The sequence below is a fragment of the Bos indicus genome, chromosome 3 (genome assembly GCF_029378745.1).
Source record: "Bos indicus isolate NIAB-ARS_2022 breed Sahiwal x Tharparkar chromosome 3, NIAB-ARS_B.indTharparkar_mat_pri_1.0, whole genome shotgun sequence".
Lineage (NCBI taxonomy): Eukaryota > Metazoa > Chordata > Mammalia > Artiodactyla > Bovidae > Bos > Bos indicus.
The window spans coordinates 5,577,744-5,598,254 of record NC_091762.1 but is presented as its reverse complement, the minus strand read 5'-3'; the positions used below and the strand labels follow the sequence as shown (position 1 = coordinate 5,598,254).

The window sequence follows — 20,511 nt, the reverse complement described above, 5'->3', positions numbered from 1 at the left end:
ACAGAAATAGATGTTTTTCTGGAACCCTCTTGTTTTTTTTGAAGATCCAGCAGATGTTGGCAACTTTGCTTTTTGCTTCCCTTTCTTTCACAGCTATTTGTAAGGCCTCCTCAGACAACCACTTTGCTTTTTGCATTTATTTTTCTTGGGGATGGTCTTGATCCCTGTCCCCTATACAATGTCATGAACCTCCATCCATAGTTCATCAGGCACTCTATCTATCAGATCTAGTCCCTTAAATCTATTTCTCACTTCCACTGTATAATCATAAGGGATTTGATTTGGATCAAACCTGAATAGTCTAGAGGTTTCCCCTACTTTCTTCAATTTAAGTCTGAATTTGGCAATAAGGTGTTCATGATCTGAGCCACAGTCAGCTCCTGGTCTTGTTTTTGCTGCCTGTATAGAGGTTCTCCATCCTTGCCTGCAAACAATGTAATCAATCTGATTTCGGTGTTGACCATCTGGTGATGTCCATGTGTAGAGTCTTCTCTTGTATTGTTGGAAGAGGGTGTTTGCTATGACCAGTGCGTTCTCTTGGCAAAACTCTATTAGCCTTTGCCTTACTTCATTCCATACTCCAAGGCCAAATTTGCCTGTTACTCCAGATGTTTCTTGACTTCCTACTTTTGCATTCCAGGCCCCTATAATGAAAAGGACATCTTTTTTGGGTGTTAGTTCTAAAAGGTACTGTAGGTCTTCATAGACCCATTCAACTTCAACTTATTCAGCATTACTGGTCGGGGCATAGACTTGGATTGCTGTGATACTGAATGATTTGCCTTGGAAATGAATAGAGATCATTCTGTCGTTTTTGAGATTGCATCTAAGTTCTGCATTTTGGACTCTTTCATTGAATATGATGGCTACTCCATTTCTTCTAAGGGATTCCTGCCCACAGTAGTAGATATAATGGTCATCTGAGTTAAATTCACCCATTCCAGTCCATCTTAGTTTGCTAATTCCTAAAATGTTGACATTCACTCTTGCCATTTCCTGTTTGACCACTTCCAATTTGCCTTGATTCATGGACCTAACATTCCAGGTTCCTATGCAATATTGTTCTTTACAGCATTGGACCTTGCTTCTATCACCAGTCACCTCCACAACTAGGTGTTGTTTTTGCTTTGGCTTTGGGACTTGGATTGGGAGAGATCAAATCCCGTAGTATATAGCCAACATCCCTTATAGGAAACTCAAGAAAAACATGGGGAGAAGTGATATATGAGGTTTGAACTCTTAGGATGGGAAGACTCTGAGAGCTTTTGTAATCTTCTGTGGTGGTGAAGGAGGATAAGTTATACTCCTGTAACTTATTAGATAGAGACTTAACTCTTGTTTTCTACCTTGAATTACCCTTTCCCCTGGTTTTCCCATTTGAGTAAAACTGCTATTTGACTTATCTAGATGCTCAGGCCAGAGAAGGCAATGGCACCCCACTCCAGTACTCTTGCCTGGAAAATCCCATGGATGGAGGAGCCTGGTAGGCTACAGGCCATGGGGTCGCTAAGAGTCGGACACGACTGAATGATTTCACTTTCACTTTTCACTTTCATGCATTGGAGAAGGAAATGGCAACCCACTCCAGTGTTCTTGCCTGGAGAATCCCAGGGACGGGGGAGCCTGCTGCGCTGCCATCTCTGGGGTCTCACAGAGTTGGACACGACTGAAGCGACTTAGGAGCAGCAGCAGTACCAGATGCTCAGGCAAAAATGCTTGGAAGCATTTGTGATTTCTTTTATTCTCTTATTTCCCACATCCAAATAAGTGATAAATCCTACTGGAATCTACGTTCAGTATATACCCATGCACAAAGTGCCCTTTTTTTTTTTTTTTTTTTTTTTTATCAGTTCCACAGCTTGTATTCACCCAAGTCCAAGCTACTATTACCTCTCACTTAAAATACTGCAAAAACCTCTTAACTGGCATTCCTTCTACCTGGCCCCTTTGTAGTTCATTCTCATAACACAATCAGACTGATCTTTTTAAGGTGTTAGTTCTTATCTTAAAATGTCTCCTCACCTCAATAAAAATAAGATGCAGATTCTTACCAAAATCTACATGACAGTATCCTACAACATCTACCTGTTTCGTCTCAGTTCCCAGGACTTTTCGTTTTGTTCTCTGTACTTCTTTCTGTTCCCCAAATGTCAAGTGTGCTCTCATTTTGGGACCTTCACACTTTCTTATGCCTGGAATATCCTTCCACTAGTCAAGACACCTCATGGAGGGGTTTTCTTCTTATATTTCTGTCTAAAGTAGTGTACTTCATCCCCTACTCTTCCATCATTCTTTTTCAAGTTACTTCTTGTTACTTACCATATTCTGATAAAGCAGCTACATGAGAGAAAGCGGAAGAGAGAGGGAAAAATATATGAGGGCAAGACCTGTGCCTGCTTTGTGTGCTGCTATAACTTCAGTACTTAAAACTGTGACAAGCACATGGCAGGCACTGAGTAAATAGTTTTGGAGTGGATGAGTGAATGCATGAATAAATGAATCGGTGATTCTCTTTTATTGTTTAACCACCAATCTGTCATGCTGCTTACAATTCTTTAGCTTTGCAACTGGGATATGAGCTGCATTCAATTTTTAATATTCAGTAGTAACAACTTTGGAGAAGGCAATGGCAACCCACTCCAGTACTCTTGCCTGGAAAATCCCATGGATGGAAGAGCCTGGTAGGCTGCAGTCCATGGGGTCGCTAAGAGTCGGACACGACTGAGTGATTTCACTTTCACTTTTCACTTTCATGCATTGGAGGAGGAAATGGCAACCCACTCCAGTGTTCTTGCCTGGAGAATCCCAGGGACAGCGGGGCCTAGTGGGCTGCAGTCTGTGGGTTCGCACAGAGCCAGACACGACTGAAGCGACTTAGCAGCAGCAGCAGCAGCAGTAACAACTCTAACTTCTAATACAATATTTTTGGTGTTCAGTTATTTCTAGGTCTCCGAAATTTGGAAGAGCTGATTCTTTGACTCACTTTTTTCCATGGGTTGTTATTTGGCTATGTCCATGAAGATATATCTACTTTTATTTAACTCCATTTTCTTATTTGCCTGAACTTCCTTGGGATTTGTTTATATTTGAGCACTGCACACATATTATTTGATTGTGACCTTATTGTGCCTTATTAAAGGTCAATTATGATATTACTTAATAATCTCAGAGATGCCACATCCATGCCCAAACTCTTTGCAATGACACTTATCATCATTCTTTCTCCAGTTTACATGGAAACATTCAAGCCCATTTGAACTGGCAAAGGCTGACACAAAATGGCTTTGCCACTAACGTTTTGTGAGAGATCCTGTCACATGTGTTTTACTAAAAGGCAGAGATATAAGATCCCTTGTCTTCCTTTCATCTGCTAATTTGAAACTACATTGTAAAAGGCTATGAAGTTTGTTGGGTGTGATTTGTTCTTTAAATACCCTTGCTGCTTAATCTTGGTGAAACTCTTATTAGGATGCTGAATTATCCTTAAACATATATATATTTTTAAGGCATAGAAAGAGGACTTGTACATATTTGATGAGCAGATTGATAAGTATCTAGAATAAGGGGATACAGAGTCCATGGAGGACTCCTTGAACTAACAAAATCCAGCTCCAATTTTGGTCTTAGTTAAAGTCCAGCTTAGGGTTGGTAGATTGAGAAATATCTCCTGATATTGATTATGGCAGCAAAAAAAACAAAACAAAACAAAACAAAAAACACCTCAGATTCCATTATTTCTCTTATTCGGAAAGGCTTAAGTTTCTATAAGCATTGTGTTTTTCATTCTCTCTTCTGGTATGCTATAAGAGATAGGCCACTGGCTCAAGATTCAGAAGACCTTAATCCTAATTTAGGCTTTGCTTCCAATGGATTGTGTGATTTTAGATCGGGGGTCAGTGAATTTTTTCCCATAAGGGACCAGATAGTAAATAGTACATATATTAGATTTTGAGAGACATACAGTCTTGTCATCACTGTTCCACTTTGCTATTGTAGGATAAAAACAGCCGTGAAGCGAAAGTGAAAGTTTCTCTGTCATGTCCAAATCTTTGTGACCCCATGGACTATACAGTCCATGGAAATTCTCCAGGCCAGAATATTGGAGTAGGTAGGCAATGGCACCCCACTCCAGTACTCTTGCCTGGAAAATCCCATGGGCGGAGGAGCCTGGTGGGCTACAGTCCATGGGGTCACTAAGAGTCAGACACAACTGAGCGACTTCACTTTCACTTTTCACTTTCATGCATTGGAGAAGGAAATGGCAACCCACTCCAGTGTTCTTGCCTGGAGAATCCCAGGGACAGAGGAGCCTGGTGGGCTGCCGTCTATGGGGTCGCACAGAGTCGGACATGACTGAAGTGACTTAGCAGCAGCAGCAGCCTTTCCCCTCCCCAGGGAATCTTCCCAACTCAGCGATTGAACCCATGTCTTCCACCTTGCAGATGGATTCTTTACAGCCATACATAATACGTAAGTGAATGAGTACAGCTGTTTTCCAATAGCACCACATTTATGAAAGGGGTGGCAGGGAAGATTTGGTCTATGAGCCATATCTGGCCAGCTTTTAATTTAGGTAATTGATTCAATTTCTCTGGACCTTACTTTCTTTGTCAAACATAGGAGTTGAGCTAAAAAGAGTTAAGGTTATGAAATTATTTGATCCTTCATCCAATGACTCATCCATCAGGAGTTGAAGTTGTGATATGCTATAAGTCCTATTAGCAGCATTAGAACTGATATTTCTAATTTTGATTCAAACACCAACCAGGCAGCAAATCTTGAGCAGGGAGCTTCCTTTGAAATTCAAAGACACAGGGCAATCGGTCCCTAGATGAGTGTGCCAAAAGTTTTAAAAGTCCAAACATGCTACCTCCATCATGAGATGAAGAGTTTTAGAAGGTTTCAGGGATGGGGCAAAGGGATAATACAAGAAAAGCCTCTGTACCCTTTTTCTACCCGATACCCTTTCCTTACTTGATCCTATCCCAACCCACACACCATCACTTGGCCAAGTCCTAACATTCTCTAATCAAACTCATCAACTTGAACCAAGTCTCCACATGCTCAAAGAAGAAATCCTTTGGAGCCTTCTCTAAATGTTAGATTGTGAGAACAAAACTGTCACTAAAAACTTTCCCTTTGTGGAAAAGGTAGGAGAATATGGCAGGAGCTTTTCTCACCTATCATTCATTTGAAACACAAATATCTTTGGAAATCAAAAGCACATGATTTTCTAAGCACTGTACATTCTTTATTCTTCTCTAGTATTTTGTTTTAGTTAAGGGACCACCTGGAGAACAATCCTACTGGAAAACTGAAGAAATGCATTTATTACAGTCAGACCCATGTTAAGCAGCCAGGTGCTACTTCCATTCAAATTATGTCATGCTTTTCATTTGTCCAGAATCTTTCAGCAAGGAAAAAATGTTCATAAAATCTTTCTATGAGTAAAGATGTTAGAACCTCCAGAGTAACTGGAATTTTGGTCATAAAACTTTGATAGGGAGGGAAGGAAAACTGTTAATGGAGACACTTGAATATATAATATAAATTGCTATTGCTCTCACATTTCCTACCTGCCAGATGCATTGAATTTACCCTCATTTAATCTGTATGCATGTCAAGAAGTGAAGGTCAGAACTGGACATGGAACAACAGATTCGTTCCAAATTGGAAAAGAAGTACATCAAGGCTGTATATTGTCACCTTGTTTATTTAACTTATATGTGGAGTACAGCATGCAAAATGCTAGACTGGATGAAGCACAAGCTGGAATCAAGATTTCTGGGATAAATATCAATAACTTCAGATATGCATATGACATGGCCCTTGTGGCAGAAAGCAAAGAGAAACTAAAGAGCTTCTTGATAAAGGTGAAAAAGGAGAGTGAAAAATCTGGCTTAAAATTCAACATTCAAAAAACAAAGATCATGGCATCCAGTCCCATCACTTCATGGCAAATAGATGGGGAAACAAAGGAAACAGTGAAAGACTTTATTTTCTTGGGCTACAAGATGACTGCAGACAGTGACTGCAGTCATGAAATGAAAAGATGCTTGCTCCTTGGAAGAAAACCTAGACAGCATGTTAAAAAGCAGAGATATTACTTTGCCAACAAAGATCTGTCTAGTCAAAGCTATGGTTTTTCCAGTAGTCATGTGTGGATGTGAAAAGTTGGACTGTAAAAAAAGCTGAACACTGAGAAACTGATTCTTTGAACTGTGGTATTGGACAAGACTCTTGAGAGTCCCTTGGACCACAAGGAGATCCAATCAGTCAATCCTAAAAGAAATCAGTCCTGAATCTTTATTGGAAGGACTGATGCTGAAGCTGAAACTCCAATACTTTGGCCACCTGATGTGAAGAACTGACTCATTGGAAAAGACCCTGGTGTTAGGAAAGATTGAAGGCAGGAGGAGAAGGGGATGACAGACGATGAGATGATTGAATGTCACCACCAACTCAATGGCCATGGGTTTGAGCAAGCTCCTGGAATTGGTGATGGACAGGAAACCTGGCATCCTGCAGTCCATGGGGTCACAAAGAGTCAGACATGACTGAACGACTGAACTGAACTGAACTGAACTGAATCTTATGTTGATGGAGTAGTTAATATTCTTCCACTTTAGAGGTTGGGAAACTAAGCCTCAGTGATTATCCAATGTCTCAAAGATTTTTAAATGATAGGGCAAATTTTTAATCCCGTATCTGTCTAAACCCAATGCCCCTGAAACAATTATTTGTGCTATTAGTTTTTTGAAAATGATTCTAATGGGGGCTAATTAAATGTATATCAATCTGATTTTTTCCAATGGATACCTATTGTGCAATGAATGCATTTTTGTGGGAAGGATCTCAAGAGTAGAAAATGTCATTATTTAATACATGAAGATAGTGATCCTGATCTTCAAATGAACACTATCCTACAACAGGCCCACTGCACAAGTATTTGGACAGTAATTCAAAAAATTTGAATACCATTAACATTTTAAACTGAATGAGTTAAATGAGCAGTCTCCAGGACTTACTAATGCATCAACTCACAATTTAGGAATCTGGTCCAGACTGATCTGCTACTGTGGGGTAGAACCAGTACTGGACCCACAGCTTTTGATTCAAAATTCCAATGCTCTCTCCACTGAAACATAATTACATATCTTTTACAAAATGATAGGAGAGTAAGTTAGGAAGGCAAAGAAATATTGACAGAGTATTTCAAATTTCTATAGGTTGGAACAGAAAGCCACCTGGCATCGAAGAAAAGCCTTGGACTGAGAGATAGAAGACCAGGTAATAATTCAGATTTGTGTTCAACTGGCTTTATAAATTGTAGCTACCTATGTATTGGCTATTTAGTTACTTCTGGTTTAGTTAAATCATTACTAAATTTAGGGCTTCCCTGATAGCTCAGTTGGTAAAGAATCCGCCTGCAATGCAGGAGACCCCGGTTCGATTCCTGTGTCTGGAAGTTCTGCTGGAGAAGGGATAGGCTACCACTCCAGTATCCGTGGGCTTCCTTTGTGGCTCAGCTGGTAAAGAATCTGCCTGCAGTGCGGGAGACCTGGGTTGGGAAGATCTCCTGGAGAATGGAAAGACTACCCACTCCAGTATTCTGGCCTGGAGAATTCAGTATTCTGAGTCGCAAAGAGTTGGACATGACTGAGTGACTTTTACTTTAGTAAGTTTTAAGAGCTAGATTAGGGATTGAAAACTGGTGACCTACAAAGCAAATTATGCTCACAAATGATTTTTTTTTTTTTAGGCTACACGACGTTTTAATTTTTTTCCAGCTTTCCTTGAGCTGTAATTAACATATATACATTTTGTATATTTAGGTTATATAAAGTAATGATTCCATAAATGTATATATAGTAAAATGATTACCACAATAAGGTTAGTTAACACCTGTGTCACCTCACAGAATTATTTTTGGGGGGTTTAAGAACATTTAAGAATTACTCTCTTAGTAACTTCTAACCAGTATTATTCACTAAAGTCCTCATGCTGTACAATATATTAACAAAATTTATTTTGCTTATATCTGGAAATTTGTACCCTTTAACCAATATTTCCCTCCTTCACCATCCATTCTAGCCTCTGTTAGCCACCATTCTACTCTTTGTTTCTGTAAATTCAGCTTACTTAGGTTCCATGTATAAGTGAGATAATACAGAATTTATCTTTCTCTGACTTATTTCACTTAGCATAATGCCCTTAAGGTCCATCCATGTTGTTATAAATAGCAAGATTTCCTTCTCATGACTGAATAATATTTTATTGTGTGTATGTATCACATTTTCTTTATCCATTTATTCATAGACAGATTTGTAGTTGTTTCCATATCTTGGCTATTATGAGTAATGCTGCAATGAACACGGGAGTTCAGTGATCTCTTCCAGATCCTGATTTCATTTATTGGGGGGAGTGTGTGTGTGTGTGTGTGTGTGTGTATATATATATATATATATATATATATATATATATATATATCTTATGGTAGTTCTATTTCTGAATTTTTGAGGAATCTCCAGCACAGCAAAAGAAAAAATCAATAAAGTGAAAAGGCAATAAGTAACAAGGAAAAATATTTGCAAGACATCTATATGATAAGATTCTAGGTAACTAGCTAATCTAGATTAATATACAAAATATATAAGGAACTCATACAACTGAAAAGCAATAACAAAATCTGATTTAAAAAGACTTGAATAGATATTTTTCCAAAAGAGACATAAATGGCTAACAGTTACATGAAAAGGGAATAAACAGCACTAATCATCAGGGAAATGATGATGCCATGGGATTCTCCAGGCAAAGAGAAACTTGATATCATTTCACACTTGTTAAAATGGCTACATCAAAAAGAAAGCCATCACAAGGATGTGGAGAAAGGGGAACCTTTGCACACAATGTTTCACTTTTTAAAATGTGGATGAATTTAGGGAATTCCCTGATTGCCTAATGGTTAGGACTGAGTTCTTTCACTGTTGTAACATGGGTTCAGTCTCTGGTTGGGGAACTAAGATTCTCACAAGCTGCACACATAGCCAAAAAAACATAAAAAAAATTTTTTTTAATGTGGATGAGCTTAAATGTGGAATGTACTATCCAGTCCTCATCAGTCTCTCACCTATTTTAGTCCTCAGTGACCACTTCACTTCTCTATGCTACCTACCTAGCTACTATCAATCAGTGTCCAAGGCTTTCCAAATTGCTGTTATAGTCTATCCTTCTCTAATTTACCTGGCTGGTGAGAAAAGCTCTCAGGGCTAGATTCTAAGAATAAACTACCTGGAAATTGGTCTCACAAGAATAATGTCCTCATTATAGAGCAGAGAAAATATACTCTGAGCATGCAAAATATAGACATACTCTCTTCAGTTCAGTTCAGTTGCTCAGTCGTGTCTGACTCTTTGAGACCCCATAGACTGCAGCACAGCAGGCTTCCCTGTCTGTCACCAACTCCCAGAGCTTGCTCAAACTCATGTCCATCTATTCAGTGATACCATCCAACCATCTCATCCTTTGTTATCTCCTTCTCCTCCTGCTTTCAATCTTTCCCAGCATCAGGGTCTTTTCAAGTGAGTCAGTTCTTTGCATCAGGTGGCCCAAGTATTGGAGTTTCAGCTTCAGCATCAGTCCTTCCAATGAATATTCAGGACTGATTTCCTTTAGGATGGACTGGTTTCCTTTAGGATGGACTGGTTGGATCTCCCTGTGATCTAAGGGACTTTTAAGAGTCTTCTTCAACACCACAGTTCAAAAGCATCAATTCTTCAGTGTGCAGCTTTCTTTATAGTCCAACTCTGACATCCATACATGACTACTGGAAAAATCATAGCTTTGACTAGACAGACCTTTGTCAGAAAAGTAATGTCTGCTTTTTAATATGCTGTCTAGGTTGGTCATAGCTTTTCTTCTGAGGAGCAAGGGTCTTTTAATTTCATGGCTGCAGTCACTATCTGCAGTGATTTTGCAGCTCCCCAAATTAAAGTCTGTCACTGTTTCCATTGTTTCCCCCTCTGTTTGCCATGAAGTGATGGGACCGGATACCATGATCTTAGTTTTCTGAATGTTGAGTTGTAAGTGAACTTTTTCACTCTCCTCTTTCTCACATAGTCTCCTACCAGTGGCAATTTCCAAGACAGGAAGGAAAGGAGAGTATTCCTGATGAAGTTGAAGGTAGAATGATGAGAAACTTAATGGAATTATCCAAACTGGAATCTGGCCAAGATTTAGAGCTACCACCTGCACAAGTTAGGGTCACTAGACTGAAGAACTGATTGAAGTTGTTGTTGTTGTTGTTTTTTCCTGATAAATGGGCCTCCTGAAAGCTCAGCAGTCTGGAGCCCATGCTGGGCAGATTTGACAAAGTATTCTCCTTTGAGCAAGAGCCACTTGGCAAATATCCTCTTCAGAGAAGTTTCATCCTCATGTGTGAGGCTTTCTGACTTCAAGGCAGTGTGTAATTTTCATTTTCATTAGCTCTCTGTCTGTGAATGGCTGCAAATCTGGTTAAAAAGTGCAAGTGTGTGTGTGTGTGTGTGTGTGTGTGTGTGTGTGTGCACACTGTCACTTCAGTCATGTGTGACTCTTGGTGACTCTATGGACTGTAGCCCTCCAGGCTCCTCTGTCCATGGGATTCTCCAGGTAAGAATACTGGAGTGGGTTGCCATGCCTTCTGCCAGGGGATGTTCCTGACCCAGGGATCAAACCAAGAACCGCTTCAAATTCCCGGGTTGGAAAGGTTTGTGGATCTGTCCTATCTTGCTACTTATGTGTGTGTAGCCTTTAGATGCAAAATCTCATCCAACCATCACAACCAACTAATAAAGCAGGCAGGGGAGTAGCTGTTTTTCTCTGGTTTAAAAGTGACTAAGCAGGGACTCAGAGAGTTTCAGAGCCAAAAGTCAATCCAGGTTTCCAAATTCCCTGCCTATGATGTTCCACTTTGGCTCAAGTAAATGGTGGTGTTCCAGGTTTCATGGCAGTAAAGCAAGCTGTGTCTACTGCAAGTCAAGGAAACTGGGATAATCTGAGGACACAAATGCAGTGAAATTGTTATTGGGATTAGTAAACAATACCATGGTATTATGACCACTTAGGTGAAGGGTATCATGTTCTTCATTATTTTCTTTGCCTTATAAACCATGCACTTAATGACCTAGTAACTAGTGCCAGAAGCCTAGGGGTCATCTCCTTTTCTTCCAGTCATTTCATCTTAGTGTTCACTGAGTTTTTTGAAATCATTACCTTCTTATCTTTTAATGCTATCTCCTCTCTGCCACACTGATAATGTCCTTGCTGCTGCTAAGTCACTTCAGTCGTGTCCGACTCTGTGCGACCCCAAAGGTGGCAGCCCACTAGGCTCCTCTGTCCCTGGGGTTCTCCAGGCAAGAACACTGGAGTGGGTTGCCATTTCCTTCTCCAATGCATGAAAGTGAAAAGTGAAATCGAAGGCGCTCAGTCGTGTCCGACTCCTCTCGACCCCATGGACTGCGGCCTGCCAGGCTCCTCCGTCCATGGGATTTTCCAGGCAAGAGTACTGGAGTGGGGTGCCATTGCCTTCTCCGATAATGTCCATATTATACCCTGGTATTTCTCCAAAAGGCTGTTGAGATAGTGTCTTAACTGGCCTCTGTGGCTCCTGGTTTGTACTCTTACCATCGTTTTACTTGGTATTTTTCTTGTTTTTTCCCTTCCCCAGTAGAACGGAATTCTCCTTACTATTTCCCCCAGTCAAATCTGATACAACCAGGACAAAATGTGTAATGTTCTATTGCAAATGTTACCATTACATATCTGTTTTCCCCACCAGATTATGAGGAACTTGAGAAAAAGGACTCTAGCTTATTCTTCATTATATCCACATTGGCTAGCTCTGTACCCAGCAATAGTAAGTGCTCAGACCATGTTTGATAAACAGCCAAATATTTAAAGCACACCTACATATATCAGGCACTTAGATGTGAAGGATACAGTCACTGACCCTGTGGAGCTTCTAATCTGGTGCTGACATTTGAACAGATAAGTGTGATCAAATCTGATAAGTGCTTTCATAGAAGTATGAAACACATTCTGTGAGAAAACAGAGAGCAAGAGTCTTTCTCTCTCCAGCCACTGTTTGTCCAGAGGGAAGAAACCTGAAGGGGCAGCTCCCTGCAAGGACCTTGGCTACCTTTACTCTCCCTACTCCCCAGCTCTACAAAGCATGACCTGAGACATCTCTAACAAGTTAAGCAGAAACATTTCTCTGGAATGACAGCATCTACTTTGCTGAAATCCATTAATTCTCAGCTTTAACACCCTTGGTCAGAAATAGCTCCAAACCTTATGGGGAAATAAGAAAAGCAGACTGTCTGGCCACAGTCACAAGAAAGTTATTAATATTCCTCTTCTCAGATATCTCTCTTTCCATCTTTTCTCCCACTGACTACACCCCACCCCTCACCCCCAAAATAAATATTTTCTAAGAATCTAAGACAAGAGATTTGAAAGTAAATGAAAACCTGGACAGAGGGTCAACAAAAAAGGATAAAGCTGCCACTTACGTGTGTCTAAGGCAGTAAAAGGGACAGCTTGTTATATTATTTACAGTCTTCATAAAGAGGAAGCCCTCCTTGCTCAGACAAAAACTTAAGCTTATTAATTGCTAGAGAGGTCTGTCCCACTCGTAGGTTTTCTACTGTTGATGGAAAAGGCAGGAAAAGAGTTAATTCTCTCTCTCTGTCTGTTCCAAGGGAGCTTTGGGGGCAAGCGGAAGGGTTTGTTAAATCTCCAGATTTCTCTGCATTATGTCCAGGTGGCATGACGTGTGAACAGACGAAAGATTAAAATCAGCGAGGAAATCGCTCCGTCTGAGCCCGGATCACGACGCCTTCCAGTGACCCGGTAACCCAAATGCTATCTGTCAACTTGTCCTTCCAGCGACTTTTCACCCCATGCTCTGCGGCTGCTACTCCGGGGAGGGGGTGCTGGGGGCGGGTGGGGATCAGGAGTTGGAAGGAGGGGGAAGGGGAGAGGGAGGAAGCTAGGATAAAATACTGCCTTATTACCAAGGACTCTGCAATGCAGGTCAACTGAGGGGCGCGGGAGCCTTTTTAACAAACCAAATACTTTTTCCAGACCTTCAGTTCCAATGTTTCCTCATTCTCTCGTTACTGAGATGCTCAGCTCCCTCAACTCAGGAAATGTTACACCAAGTCACGGGACCTGATCCCCCCCGCCCCACCACCAAATCTAAGTCCTAGAGGGTTAAATGAGGATGGAAATTTTCCTAACTTTCAAAAACCTTTCCACAAAATCTGCCAAGCCTTTGCTTGGGTTCTTGAGTTAAAAGCATCACTGACTTTGCTCTGGTCTTAGGGTATTGCCAGAGTTAGTTCACTTAATTTGGAAGTGGGAGGTCAGATTGGGAGAGGTGAGCGAAGAGGGTGGAAACAGACACTTTGCAGATATTTTACAATGTTGACCACTCAAATTAAGAGCCGCTTATTAAAAGCTTGTGTTGGCAGCAAAGTTGGATGGAGTCCTTATGTGCCTCCAACAACAGAAAGATAAGGCTGCATATTCCATAAGGCACTAGATTGAACCGTATGAAGTTACCTTTTTCTTTTCCAGGTTGGAAACTGGCAATTCCGTAGAGCTCAAACTAATTTAAAAAATCTAAGTGACACCTTACCATAATAAGGTTGATAAATATCAGATATCATCATTTTTTTAAAAAAATGGTTCTGTTTTGCTAGCATCCCTGCTTTGCTAGCATCTTGAGCATGTGCTTTATCTCCCTATGGAGCTACTCAACACTGAGGGGTCAACTTATGCATTAAAATAGGACAGAAAATAGAAGCCACTTAGCACATTTTAAAATGGATCTTCAGGTAAGTCTTTTTTTCTGAAAAATTTAAAAAAATATGTGATTTTAAGGAGACATGTGTGAAATTTCAGGACTCCTAAGCTTTCAGATGCCTAGGAATTTACACAGAAGTAAACTTCTGTCTGCTCTTTGTTGCTGTTGTTCTTTAGTCCCTATCTCCTGTCTGACTTTTTGAGACCCCATGGGTTGTAGCCCACCAGGCTCCTCTGTCCATGGATTTCCCAGGCGAGAATACTGGAGTGGGTTACCATTGCCTTCTCTGGGGGACCTTCCCGACCCAAGGGTTGAGCCTGGGTGTCCTGCACTGCGGGCAGGCTCTTTACTGCTGAGTCAGTGGGGAAGAGACATCTGCTCTCTAACCCAGTGCTTTTCCTGTTCAAGTGCTCCATCTGCAGCACTACATTACACTGTCTCCTCTCGATATGACAGGCTTCTCAGCCTTTTCTTAGTTTGATGACCCTGACAGTTTGAAAAGTACTGGTCACTTGTTTCGTAGACTCTGTGTACCATTTTGTGTACATACTTTATTTAGTGTAAGAAACCTTTCTTTAGGTCAATATCACTGTGTGTTTTTCTTTTTTCCAGAAGCAACATTTTTAGTCCCTTCATAATATTTCACTGATAACTATGACACAGGTACTTCTTTTTCTAAAGAAAATAAAATGGCTTCTGTTCTTTAGAAGTGCTGGAGGTTAACAAGGAAATGATAGCATTCAATGGGGCAAAGAATATATTTAATCAGCATAATCTGATGGCGAACATTTTGACATGCCTGTTTTGACTTCTGTCCCAGGTTACTGTATAAGTGTGGGCACACAAATATACACAAAATAACACAGTCCTGTAGCATATTATCTTGAATCCAGACTCTAAATATCTAATAATCTATCTTTGCAACTCTGGCACTCTATTATCCTGAGATTAAAAAGTAAGGAATGAGTGAAGTGGTGATGGGCAGATATTTAGGGTCTAGATTAAAGATAATATGTCCCAGTTGTACAGTCACTTGTTCACTTTCATATTAAAGGCTTGCAAACAACTATTTAAAACCATTCTTACCCAGTTGAGTTTATATTATTATCACCATCTATCCACTTTCCTCATCGCACAGTAATCCTTGATGGTTCATACTTTCTCACTTTGCACTATCAAGTTATCTCCTAAATATATCTCTTGTCACTCATCATTTTTACCTCTGCTGCATTTGTTCTAACCTCCATTATCTGTTACCTGGACTGTTATATTATATTTCTAACTTGTTTCTCCTTCTCTCCCTAGGTCCAAACTTTCTTTATTCAAGTACGTGCCAGTAAATATATACATACTATATATATAATATATATATATATATATGTATCTAAGATATAATGCATATGTTTATATATTACACATCTGTATATACATATTATATATATATATATATATGCATAATGTAAATACAGAAGGAAAACCACAATTACAGAAAACTAACCAAACTTATCACATGGCTCACAGCCTTGTATAACTCAATGAAACCATGAGCCATGCTGTGTAGAGCCACCCAAGATGGACAGGTCATGGTGGAGAGTTCTGACAAAATGTAGTCCACTGGAGAAAGGAATAGCAAACCACTACAATATTCTTGCCCTGAGAATCCCATGAACAGTATGAAAAGGCAAACAGATATGATGCTGAAAGAAGAACGCCCCAGGTTAGGAGGTGCCCAATAAACTATTGGAGAAGAGTGGAGAAATTGTTCCAGAAAGAATGAAGAGACAGAGCCAAAGTGAAAACAATGCCCATTTGTGAATGTGATTGGTGATGGAAGTAAAGTCTGATGCTATAAAAAACAATCTTGCATAGGAACCTGGAATGTTAGGTCCATGAATCAAGGCAAATTGGAAGTGGTCAAATGGGAGATGACAAGAGTGAACATCAACATTTTAGGAATCAGTGAACTAAAATGGACTGGAACGGGTGAATTTAATTCAGATCACCATTATATCTACTACTGTGGGCAAGAATCCCTCAGAAGAAGTGTAGTAGCCCTCATAGTCAACAAAAGAGTGCAAAATGCAGTACTTGGGTGCAGTCTCAAAAAAAAAAAACCAGAATGAACTCAGCTCATCTCCAGGGCAAACCACTCAATATCACAGTAACCAAGTCTATGCCCCAACCACTAATGCCAAAAAAGCTGAAGTTGAACAGTTCTATGAAGAACTACCAGACCTTCTAGAACTAACACCAAAAAAAGATGTCTTTTTCAGCATAGGGGACTGGAATGCAAAAGTACGGAGTCAAGACATATCTGGAGTAACAGGCAAGTTTGGCCTTCAGGTACAAAATGAAGCAGGGCAAAGGCTAACAGAGTTTTGCCAAGAGAATGCACTGGTCATAGCAAACACCCTCTTCCAACAATATAAGAGATGACTCTACACATGAATATCACCAGATGGTCAATACAGAGATCAGATTGATTATATTCTTTTCAGCCAAAGATGGAGAAGCTCTATACCATCAGCAAAAATAAGACCAGGAGCCAACTGTGGCTCAGACTATAAACTCCTTATTGCCAAATTCAGACTTAAATTGAAGACAGTAGGGAAAACCACTAGAATATTCAAGTATGACTTAAATAAAATCCCTTACAATTACACAATGGAGGTGACAAATAGATTCAAGGGATTAGATCTGATAGACAAAGTCCCTGAAGAACTATGGCCAGACATTCATAACAGTGTACAGAAGGCACTGATCAAAACCATTCCCAAGAAAAAGAAATGCAACAAGGCAAAATGGTAGTCTGAGGAGGCCTTACAAATAGCTGAGAAAGCAGAAGTGAAAGCCAAAAGAGAAAAGGAAAGATATATCCATCTGTATATCAAGTTCAAAAGAATAGCAAGGATAGATTAGAAACCCTTCTTAACTGACCAATGCAAAGAAATAGAGGAAAACAATAGAATGGAAAAGACTAGAGATCTCTTCAAGAAAATTAGAGATACCAAAAATGGGCACAATTAAGGACAGAAATGGTATGGACCTAACAGGAGCAAAAGATATTAAGAAGAGGTGGCAAGATGTATACCTGGCAGATTCATTTTGATTCATATGCCAAAACCAATGCAATACTGTAAAGTTAAAATAAAATAAAGATTTTAATGATCCAGATAACCAGAGCTAGACATCCTGGACTGTGAAGTCAAATGGGCTTTAGGAAGCATCACAATGAACAAAGCTACTGGAGGTGATGGAATTCCAGCTGAACTATTTTGAATCCTAAAAGACAGTGCTGTGAAAGTGCTGCACTCAATATGCCAGCAAATTTAGAAAACTCAGCAGTGGCCACAGGACTGGTAAAGGTCAGTTTTCATTCCAATCCCAAAGAAAGGCAATGCCAAAGAATGTTCAAACTACCACACAATTGCACTCATCTCACATGCTAGCAAACTAATGCTTAAAATTCTCTAAGCTAGGCTTCAACAGTACATGAACTGAGAGCTGCTAGAAGTTCAAGTAGTTTTAGAAAAGACAGAAGAAACAGAGATCAAATTGCCAACATCCGTTGCATCATAGATAAAAACATGGGAATTCCAGAAAAGCATCTACTTCTGCTTCATTGACTATGCTAAAGCCTTTGACTGTGTGGATCAAAACAAACTGTGGAAAATTCTTAAATAGATGGGAGTACCGGACCACCTTACTTGCTCCTAAGAAATCTATATGCAGGTCAAGAATCAACAGTTAGAACCAGAAATGGAACAACAGACTGGTTCCAAACCGGGAAAGGAGTACATCAAGGCTGTGTATTGCCACCCTGCTTATTTAACTTATATGCAGAGTACATCATGCAAAATGCTGGCTTGGATGAAGCACAAGCTAGAATCAAGATTGTGGTGAGAAATATCAATAACCTCAGATATGAAGATGACACCACCCTTATGGCAGAAAGTGAAGAGGAACTAAAGAGCCTCTTGATGAAAGTGAAAGAGGAGAGTGAAAAAGCTGGCTTAAAATTCAACATTCAGAAAACCAAGATCATGGCATCCAGTCCCATCACTTCATGGGAAATAGATGGGGGAACAATGGAAACATGAGAGACTTTATTTTCTTGGACTCCAAAATCACTGCAGATGGTGACTGCAGCCATGAAATTAAAAGACGCTTGCTCCTTGGAAGAAAAGCTATGACAAACCTACATAGTATATTAAATAGCAGACCAGGACTGCAGCCAGACATGGGGCTAGAGGACAAGCAAAGGATGCTGACCGGGTCTGGAGATCCCAAGGAGGAGGAAGAAGAGGAGGAGGAATTAGTGGATCCCCTGACAACCATGAGAGGGCAATGTGAGCAGCTGAAGAAATGTGTAAAGGCTCGGAAATGACTAGAGCTCTGTAATGAGTGTGTATCCTCCAGGCCACAGGCAGAGGAGGACTGCACAGAGGAGCTCTTCGACTTCTTGCATGCAAGGGACCACTGTGAGGCCCACAAACTGTTTAACAGATTGAAATAGGTGTGCAGATTTATTCACCTAAGCCCTCATCACCTGAGCATTGGGATATTTCCTCATGGTTTTGAACATGCCATTTGTTTGTGTAATTAAGTTCATGTGAATCTCAAGGATTTTAGCTTAGGCAAGTAATTTCTGTGTAATTATCACTGATTTCATCTTAATAAAGTTCAGATCAGCAAAAAATAAAATAAAACAGAAATCAGAGACATTGCTTTATGAACAAAGGTGTGTCTAGTCAAAGCCATGGTTTTACCAGTAGTCATGTATGGATGTGAGAGTTGGACCATAAAGAAAGCTGCATGATGAAAAATTGATGTTTTTGAACTGTGGTGTTGGAGAAGACTCTTGAGAGTCCCTTGGACAGCAAGGAGATCAAACCAGTCCCTCCTAAGGAAATCAATCCTGAATATTCATTGGAAGGACTGATGTTGAAGCTGAAGCTCCAATATTTTGGCTACATAATGCGAAGCACTGACTCATTGGAAAAGACCCTGATGGTGGGAAAGATTGAAAACAGGAGGAGAAGGGATAACAGTGGATGAGATGATTGAAAGGCATCACCAACTCGATGACGTAAGTTTGAGCAAGCTCCAGGAGATGGTGAAGGACAGAGAAGCCTAGCATGCTGCAATCCATGGTGTCGCAAAAGTTGGACATAATTGAGTGTCTGAACTGAACTGATAATGTATGCATGCACAGAGCTGGCTCTTCTATTACCACATTTAAGAATATTTTGTTTACTTCTCATTCCCTGGTGCAGATCAGATTTTGAATTTGCTCTGTACATGACTTTGAGCAAATAACCTAATCTTTCTATTTCAGTTTTCTCATCTCTATAATGAAGATCAGAGTACCTTACCTGACAGTGTTACTGTAGAATTAAATGTGCGAATAAATGTAAAATTTATTTTAGTTTTTTCCTCTAAGTTTCCTCTGCCTGAACCATCCATTCTGTTACCCCCTTCCCCAAGGTTCAACCGTCTTTGATGAAACGTTTAAAATTGCTTTTTCTGTGCCTTCTTCGTGTAGAGGACATCACTCCATCTGCTTAGCTTTTTCTACTCTTGAGAGTCCCTTGGACTGCAAGGAGATCCAACCAGTCCATTCTGAAGGAGATCAGCCCTGGGATTTCTTTGGAAGGAATGATGTTAAAGCTGAAACTCCAGTGCTTTGGCCACCTCATGCGAAGAGTTGACTCATTGGAAAAGACTCTGATGCTGGGAGGGCAGGAGGAGAAGGGGACGACAGAGGATGAGATGGCTGGATGGCATCACTGACTCAATGGATGTGAGTCTCAGTGAACTCTGGGAGTTGGTGATGGACAGGGAGGCCTGGCATGCTGCGATTCATGGAGTCGCAAAGAGTCGGACACGACTGAGCGACTGATCTGATCTGATGAATTATTATCTAGACCTTAAAGATGAAAAAACTGAGGCTCAAGATAGAAAAGTGATTTTTCCCATAACCACACAGTACCAAATAGATAATGAAAGTAAGATTCAAATACGACTATTTCTGATACTCCCCTTCACCTACCTTACACTTTAGAGTTATCCACAAAAAGCTTCCCTTTTTGTTAAAAGAAGCCTTTCATAGCTTGAGAATCAGATTTCCGGTCTGTCACTGGGCCAAGTGTTCTAGTTTTGTTTTAGGAGAGTCAGGCAGGGGTTGAACAGTGAGAACTCTGTTTCTTCATCTATAAAATGAAAATAATGGAGCCATTTTTCTTTGAGGTCTTTCTGTCCTAATATCCTAGGATATTTTCATACACCTGGATACAGACATGGAGATTACTTGAAATTTGCTTGACCTTTGGGGTCACCAACTTTACTTTGTTATTCCGTAGTTCTCTTCTCTTATTCTCCATTTTAAATAATATGTTTAACAGGAATATCACCTCCAGGGAGTTGAAGAAACACTTCCAGAGAGCCAGGTTCCTGTCAGTGTTATTGTTTTTAGTTGTTCAGACATGTCTGACTCTTTGCGACCCCATGGACTGCAGCACGTCAGGCTTCCCTGTCCTTCACCATCTCCCGGAGCTTGTTCAAGCTCTAGTCCATTGCGTCAGTGATGACATCCACCATGTCATGCTCTGTCATCCCCTCCTCCTCCTGCCTTCAGTCTTTCCCAGCATCAGAGTCTTTTC

General features: G+C 40.3%; 1 pseudogene; it reads left to right on the top strand.

Moving 5' to 3' along the window:
* Positions 1 to 18,089: 18,089 nt before the first annotated feature.
* LOC109556959 (cytochrome b-c1 complex subunit 6, mitochondrial pseudogene) lies at positions 18,090 to 18,365 on the top strand (annotated as a pseudogene).
* The last annotated feature ends 2,146 nt before the right edge of the window (positions 18,366 to 20,511 follow it).